General features: G+C 35.5%; 1 protein-coding gene across 1 annotated transcript in view; it reads right to left on the reverse strand.

The window, feature by feature from the left end:
• The window catches only part of LOC124260489, a 10,988-nt gene extending 7,537 nt beyond the window's left edge, over positions 1–3,451 (reverse strand). Inside the window, exon 1 of the mRNA XM_046694820.1 lies at positions 3,375–3,451. The gene's annotated coding sequence lies outside the window, so the exon portion shown is untranslated. The remainder of the gene's footprint in view (positions 1–3,374) is intronic.
• Positions 3,452–9,956: the final 6,505 nt, after the last annotated feature.

Consider the following 9,956-nt stretch of genomic DNA (forward strand, 5'->3'; position numbering starts at 1 on the left):
CCACAAGCCTCTGACCTCCACCCTGTCAGGTGGTACAATACTAAATACATTATGGCAACGCAGGCCTTGTCAAGGGCAAGGCTGTATGTGACACGAGCTCCAAGTATGCTGTGTATGAAATGATTTGTTTTTCTTCTGCAGATGACTTCAAATATTACACGCTTTTATAATTTGTTGTCAAGGCAGATGTGTTTTGTAATCATTGTGATAGAGTAGGTATTTGATCAACATTTGCTGCTGCTGCTACTATTACTACTACTGCTACTACTACTGCTACTACTCTATACAATTATAACTATAACAATTATAACTATAACAATTATAACTATACTTATAACTATAACAATTATAACTATAACAATTATAACTATACAATTATAACTATACAATTATAACTATAACAATTATAACTATAACAATTATAACTATAACAATTATAACTATACTTATAACTATAACAATTATAACTATAACAATTATAACTATACATTTATAACTATACAATTATAACTATAACAATTATAACTATAACAATTATAACTATACTTATAACTATAACAATTATAACTATACATTTATAACTATAACAATTATAACTATAACAATTATAACTATAACAATTATAACTATACAATTATAACTATAACAATTATAACTATAACAATTATAACTATAACAATTATAACTATACTTATAACTATAACAATTATAACTATAACAATTATAACTATACATTTATAACTATACAATTATAACTATAACAATTATAACTATAACAATTATAACTATACTTATAACTATAACAATTATAACTATAACAATTATAACTATACATTTATAACTATAACAATTATAACTATAACAATTATAACTATAACAATTATAACTATACAATTATCGCTATAACAATTATAACTATACAATTATAGCTATAACAATTATAACTATAACAATTATAACTATACAATTATAACTATAACAATTATAACTATACAATTCTAACTATACAATTATAACTTTAACAATTATTACTATACAATTATAACTATAACAAGTATAACTATAACAATTATAACTATACAATTCTAACTATACAATTATAACTTTAACAAGTATAACTATAACAATTATAACTATACAATTATAACTATAACAATTATAACTATACAATTATAACTTTAACAATTATAACTATACAATTATAACTATACAATTATAACTATACAATTATAACTTTAACAATTATAACTATACAATTATAACTATAACAATTATAACTATAACAATTATAACTATACAATTATAGCTATAACAATTATAACTATAACACTTATAACTATACAATTATAACTATAACAGTTATAACTATAACAATTATAACTATAACACTTATAACTATACAATTATAGCTATAACAATTATAACTATAACAATTATAACTATACAATTATAACTATAACATTTATAACTATAACAAGTATAACTATAACAATTATAACTATACGATTATAACTATTAGAATTATAACTATACGATTATAACTATAACAATTATAACCATAACAATTATAACTATACAATTATAACTATACAATTATAACTATACAATTATAACTATAATGAGATAAACTCCATTCACGAGGTGAATGCTCATAGCAATAACAAAGCAAAGCACATCATTATCTCTGATAATAGTCATAACCTATCCCACTGGGTACCCACTTTCTGCTGGATGAACAGAGGCAGAGGTGCTACGACTATGACTACCACTACCCCAACTACTACTACTAATTGCTTTCTGAAATATTGTCCAAATAGACGATCTTCCAGACGTCTAAATCTCTTGTGAATTACATCCTCAACCCAAAGTCTACGGTGGCCAAAAGATGACGTCACATATTGCATGAACTCATTCTCGTATTATGCCCATTTTTTTTTCAAATTTTATCCCTTCAGCGACTTCAGAAGAACAAAGGGCAAAGTAGTTTTATGATGCTTTTAGCAATATTCCAGCAATATAACCGCGGGGGACACCAGAAATGGGCTTCACACATTGTACCCATGTGCGGAATCGAACCCGAGCCTTCGGCGTGACGAGCGAACACTTTAACCACTAGGCTACCCCAACGCGCGCTAACTCCCTTTTATGACGGCTCTCCGAATGGTGACGAAATCATACTAATACATTACAATCTACCACGATACCATACAATAAGATAAACATGTCACTCAAACTCGAAACGTTTTCTCCAAGCAACAATGACGGAATACCCACTCCACTTTTTACACGATAATCGTATCTCGGACTTATTCTCTTATCAGCACACAAGCTGGCGTAGTTGATATACTATCCCCAAAAAGAAATGCATAGGTGTTTTTATATTTTTAAAAAACTCTATTAATTTACTATTATGTTCAAACAATCGTCAAAATATGCAACAAAAGTGTTGATAACATGATTTTACACGATTGCACAAGTAAAAAATCGAATTATCTGAAAACGTTGATTTTGATGAGATTTCTGACAAGGATTAACAACGCATTGCCACAACGCAACAAAAATCACCTTCCAGTTGAAATTGGGCAGCAAAGAGCATGCACTGTCTGGCTATAAAAATCCAGATTACTTTCGGAAATCGGCATTCGTTTTGACGGAGTTTCAAGGTCAAATCAATACGCCACCTCTTGACGCTGCGACACGGAACATCGCCATTGAAAGAATGCACGCTGGATATTATCAATCTTCTGTTGCCAGGCGTCTGAATGTTAGTCTGAGCACGATATCACGGCTTGCAGCTCGTTACAACCAAACACTTATAACAATGACCGTCCCCGTACAGGCAGACCTCGAGTCACCACTGCAGCCCCAAATCGGTACATCCGGGTACCCCATTTGCGTGATCGTACTGCCACGGGTGAGAGAGCACAGTAGCCAGGGTGCCTGGACTTCGGAGGATATCCGGTCAAACTGAACGGAACAGGTTGAGACAGATTGGACTGAGAGCCATGAGACCCGACGTCGGGACCGTGCAACGTCGTCACCATCGCGCTCAGAGGCTCCGTTATCTAACATTATCCACTTGGTTGTATAGACATTTACTTCTTCTATACCGATGTAAAAAATCATGTACTAAAGTCTATTTGTGGACGAGTTATACATGTTAGAAAATACAACATTTTTCGCAACAGATTTCTGACCTATGCGTTTCTTTTTTTGGGATAGTATATATGCTATCGTAACCTAGTAATGCTTGTTTTATGATGCCAATCACTGGGTTGTCTGGTCCAGACTGATTCATTTACAGACAGCTGGAAAATTGCTGACTACAGTATAAACAACAAAACAACAAAGAAGAAAATATATCAGCGACTTACCTACTCCTCGAATGTCCGAAATATAACGCCTTCCTGGCTGTTTATCGGTTGACAAGCTAAATGAATACACGTCGATGTTGTCAGGTGTCGGAAACTGTGACAGTGAGGCATTGATAGCGTAACAGATTGGGACCAGGTATAAATAAGTCAGCTGTTTGGACGCCACAAGTGCCCGTATTGATAGCTGCTTGGGACTGTTAAAGCGACACGGCAGCTTCCCTGTGTTGACCTTATATGACACGTTTCTTGGTTGTCAATGTCAACTCAACATTCTGCTCTTCTACTTGCTGAAATACACTCCACTCAGTATATAACAAAGGTGCTACAAGCTAAATTCATTATGCAACAAAGGTGCTTCATGCTCCACTCATTATATAACAAAGGTGCTTCATGCACCACTCATTATATAACAAAGGTGCTACAAGCCAAACTCTATATATAACAAAGGTGCTGTATGCTCTTCTCAATATTATAACAAAGGTGCTACACGCTCCACTCCTTGTATAACCAAGGTGCTTCACGCACCACTCATTGTATAACTAAGGTGCTTCATGCTCCACTGATTATATAACAAAGGTGCTACATGCTCTACTCATTATATAACTAAGGTGCTCCATGCACCACTCATTATATAACTAAGGTGCTTCATGCACCACTCATTATATAACAAAGGTGCTTCATGCACCACTCATATAACAAATGTGCTTCATGCACAACTCATTATATAACTAAGGTGCTACATGCACCACTCATTATATAACAAAGGTGCTTCATGCACCACTCATTATATAACAAAGGTGTTTCATGCACCACTCATTATATAACTAAGGTGCTTCATGCTCCACTCATTCTATAACTAAGGTGCTTCATGCACCACTCATTATATAACTAAGGTGTTTCATGCACCACTCATTATATAACTAAGGTGCTTCATGCTCCACTCTTTACATAACTAAGGTGCTTCATGCACCACTCATTATATAACAAAGGTGCTTCATGCACCACTCATTATATAACTAAGGTGCTTCATGCTCCACTCATTATATAACTAAGGTGCTTCATGCACCACTCATTATATAACTAAGGTGCTTCATGCACCACTCATTATATAACTAAGGTGCTTCATGCTCCACTCTTTACATAACTAAGGTGCTTCATGCACCACTCATTATATAACTAAGGTGCTTCATGCACCACTCATTTGATAACAAAGGTGCTTCATGCACCACTCATTATATAACTAAGGTGCTTCATGCTCCACTCATTATATAACAAAGGTGCTTCATGCAACACTCATTTTATAGCTAAGGTGTTTCATGCACCACTCATTATATAACTAAAGTGTTTCATGCACCACTCATTATATAACTAAAGTGCTTCATGCACCACTCATTATATAACTAAGGTGTTTCATGAACCACTCATGATATAACTAAGGTGCTTCATGCTCCACCCGTTATATAACTAAGGTGTTTCATGCACCACTCATTATATAACTAAGGTGTTTCATGCACCACTCATTATATAACCAAGGTGCTTCATGCACCACTTTATATATAACAAAGGTGCTACATGCACCACTCATTATATAACTAAGGTGCTTCATGCACCACTCATTATATAACTAAGGTGTTTCATGCACCACTCATTATATAACTAAGGTGCTTCATGCACCACTCATTTGATAACAAAGGTGCTTCATGCACCACTCATTATATAAGAAAGGTGCTTCATGCACCACTCATTATATAACAAAGGTGCTTCATGCTCCACTCATTATATAAGAAAGGTGCTTCATGCACCACTCATTATATAACTAAGGTGCTTCATGCTCCACTCATTATATAACTAAGGTGTTTCATGCACCACTCATGATATAACAAAGGTTCTACATGCCCCACTCATTATATAACCAAGGTGCTTCATGCACCACTCATTATATAACTAAGGTGCTTCATGCACCACTCCTTATATAACTAAGGTGCTCCATGCACCACTCATTATATAACAAAGGTGCTACATGCACCACTCATTATATAACTAAAGTGCTTCATGCACCACTCATTATATAACTAAGGTGCTTCATGCACCACTCATTATATAAATAAGGTGCTTCATGCTCCACCCATTATATAACTGAGGTGTTTCATGCACCACTCATTATATAACTAAAGTGTTTCATGCACCACTCATTATATAACAAAGGTGCTTCATGCACCACTCATTATATAACTAAGGTGCTTCATGCTCAACTCTTTATATAACTAAGGTGCTTCATGCACCACTCATTATATACCCTAGGTGTTTCATGCACCACTCATTATATAACCAAGGTGCTTCATGCACCACTCATTTTATTACTAAGGTGTTTCATGCTCCACTCATTATATCAGAAAGGTGTTTCATGCACCACTCATTATATAACCAAGGTGCTTCATGCACCACTTTATATATAACAAAGGTGCTACATGCACCACTCATTATATAACTAAGGTGCTTCATGCACCACTCATTATATAACTAAGGTGTTTCATGCACCACTCATTATATAACTAAGGTGCTTCATGCACCACTCATTTGATAACAAAGGTGCTTCATGCACCACTCATTATATAAGAAAGGTGCTTCATGCACCACTCATTATATAACAAAGGTGCTTCATGCTCCACTCATTATATAAGAAAGGTGCTTCATGCACCACTCATTATATAACTAAGGTGCTTCATGCTCCACTCATTATATAACTAAGGTGTTTCATGCACCACTCATGATATAACAAAGGTTCTACATGCCCCACTCATTATATAACCAAGGTGCTTCATGCACCACTCATTATATAACTAAGGTGCTTCATGCACCACTCATGATATAACAAAGGTTCTACATGCCCCACTCATTATATAACCAAGGTGCTTCATGCCCCACTGATTATTTAACTAAGGTGCTTCATGCACCTCTCATTTTATAACAAAGGTGCTACATGCACCACTCATTATATAACAAAGGTGCTTCATGCACCACTCATTATATAACAAAGGTGCCTCATGCACCACTGATTATATAACTAAGGTGCTTCATGCACCACTCATTATATAACTAAAGTGTTTCATGCACCACTCATTTGATAACAAAGGTGCTTCATGCACCACTCATTATATAACTAAGGTGCTTCATGCTCCACTCATTATATAACAAAGGTGCTTCATGCAACACTCATTTTATAGCTAAGGTGTTTCATGCACCACTCATTATATAACTAAAGTGTTTCATGCACCACTCATTATATAACTAAAGTGCTTCATGCACCACTCATTATATAACTAAGGTGTTTCATGAACCACTCATGATATAACTAAGGTGCTTCATGCTCCACCCGTTATATAACTAAGGTGTTTCATGCACCACTCATTATATAACTAAGGTGTTTCATGCACCACTCATTATATAACCAAGGTGCTTCATGCACCACTTTATATATAACAAAGGTGCTACATGCACCACTCATTATATAACTAAGGTGCTTCATGCACCACTCATTATATAACTAAGGTGTTTCATGCACCACTCATTATATAACTAAGGTGCTTCATGCACCACTCATTTGATAACAAAGGTGCTTCATGCACCACTCATTATATAAGAAAGGTGCTTCATGCACCACTCATTATATAACAAAGGTGCTTCATGCTCCACTCATTATATAAGAAAGGTGCTTCATGCACCACTCATTATATAACTAAGGTGCTTCATGCTCCACTCATTATATAACTAAGGTGTTTCATGCACCACTCATGATATAACAAAGGTTCTACATGCCCCACTCATTATATAACCAAGGTGCTTCATGCACCACTCATTATATAACTAAGGTGCTTCATGCACCACTCATTATATAACTAAGGTGCTCCATGCACCACTCATTATATAACAAAGGTGCTACATGCACCACTCATTATATAACTAAAGTGCTTCATGCACCACTCATTATATAACTAAGGTGCTTCATGCACCACTCATTATATAAATAAGGTGCTTCATGCACCACCCATTATATAACTGAGGTGTTTCATGCACCACTCATTATATAACTAAAGTGTTTCATGCACCACTCATTATATAACAAAGGTGCTTCATGCACCACTCATTATATAACTAAGGTGCTTCATGCTCAACTCTTTATATAACTAAGGTGCTTCATGCACCACTCATTATATACCCTAGGTGTTTCATGCACCACTCATTATATAACCAAGGTGCTTCATGCACCACTCATTTTATTACTAAGGTGTTTCATGCTCCACTCATTATATCAGAAAGGTGTTTCATGCACCACTCATTATATAACCAAGGTGCTTCATGCACCACTTTATATATAACAAAGGTGCTACATGCACCACTCATTATATAACTAAGGTGCTTCATGCACCACTCATTATATAACTAAGGTGTTTCATGCACCACTCATTATATAACTAAGGTGCTTCATGCACCACTCATTTGATAACAAAAGGTGCTTCATGCACCACTCATTATATAAGAAAGGTGCTTCATGCACCACTCATTATATAACAAAGGTGCTTCATGCTCCACTCATTATATAAGAAAGGTGCTTCATGCACCACTCATTATATAACTAAGGTGCTTCATGCTCCACTCATTATATAACTAAGGTGTTTCATGCACCACTCATGATATAACAAAGGTTCTACATGCCCCACTCATTATATAACCAAGGTGCTTCATGCACCACTCATTATATAACTAAGGTGCTTCATGCACCACTCATGATATAACAAAGGTTCTACATGCCCCACTCATTATATAACCAAGGTGCTTCATGCCCCACTGATTATTTAACTAAGGTGCTTCATGCACCTCTCATTTTATAACAAAGGTGCTACATGCACCACTCATTATATAACAAAGGTGCTTCATGCACCACTCATTATATAACAAAGGTGCCTCATGCACCACTGATTATATAACTAAGGTGCTTCATGCACCACTCATTATATAACTAAAGTGTTTCATGCACCACTCATTATATAACTAAAGTGTTTCATGCACCACTCATTATATAACAAAGGTGCTTCATGCACCACTCATTATATAAGAAAGGTGCTTCATGCACCACTCATTATATAACTAAGGTGCTTCATGCACCACTCATTATATAACTAAGGTGTTTCATGCACCAATCATTATATAACAAAGGTGCTTCATGCACCACTCATTTTATAACTAAGGTGTTTCATGCTCCACTCATTATATCAGAAAGGTGCTTCATGCACCACTCATTATATAACCAAGGTGCTTCATGCACCACTCTATATATAACTAAGGTGCTACATGCACCACTCATTATATAACAAAGGTGCTACATGCACCACTCATTATATAACTAAAGTGCTTCATGCACCACTCATTATATAACTAAGGTGTTTCATGCACCACTCATTATATAACTATGGTGCTTCATGCACCACTCATTTGATAACAAAGGTGCTTCATGCACCACTCATTATATAAGAAAGGTGCTTCATGCTCCACTCATTATATAACTAAGGTGCTTCATGCATCACTCATTATATAACTAAGGTGCTTCATGCACCACTCATTATATAACTAAAGTGCTTCATGCACCACTCATTATATAACCAAGGTGCTTCATGCACCACTCATTATATAAGAAAGGTGCTTCATGCACCACTCATTATATAACCAAGGTGCTTCATGCACCACTCATTATATAACTAAGGTGTTTCATGCATCACTCATTATATAACTAAGGTGCTTCATGCACCACTCATTATATAACTAAGGTGTTTCATGCATCACTCATTATATAACTAAAGTGCTTCATGCACCACTCATTATATAACTAAGGTGCTTCATGCGCCACTCATTATATAACCAAGGTGCTTCATGCACCACTCATTATATAGCTAAGGTGTTTCATGCACCACTCATTATATAACAAAGGTGTTTCATGCACCACTCATTATATAACAAAGGTGCTTCATGCACCACTCATTATATATCTAAGGTGCTTCATGCACCAGTCATTATATAACTAAGGTGCTTCATGCTCCACTCATTATATAACAAAGGTGCTTCATGCACCACTCATTATATAACTAAAGTGTTTCTTGCACCACTCATTATATAACAAAGGTGCTTCATGCACCACTCATTATATAACAAAGGTGCTTCATGCACCACTCATTATATAACTAAGGTGTTTCATGCACCACTCATTATATAACTAAGGTGCTTCATGCACCAGTCATTATATAACTAAGGTGCTTCATGCTCCACTCATTATATAACCAAGGTGCTTCATGCACCACTCATTATATAACTAAAGTGCTTCATGCACCACTCATTATATATCTAAGGTGCTTCATGCACCACTCATTATATAACTAAGGTGCTTCATGCTCCACTCATTATATAACCAAGGTGCTTCATGCACCACTCATTATATAACTAAAGTGCTTCATGCACCACTCATTATATAACAAAGGTGCTTCATGCACCACTCATTATATAACACAGGTGCCTCATGCACCACTCATTATA

The sequence above is a fragment of the Haliotis rubra genome, unplaced genomic scaffold (assembly GCF_003918875.1).
Source record: "Haliotis rubra isolate DU_JTF1 unplaced genomic scaffold, ASM391887v1 Scf765, whole genome shotgun sequence".
Lineage (NCBI taxonomy): Eukaryota > Metazoa > Mollusca > Gastropoda > Lepetellida > Haliotidae > Haliotis > Haliotis rubra.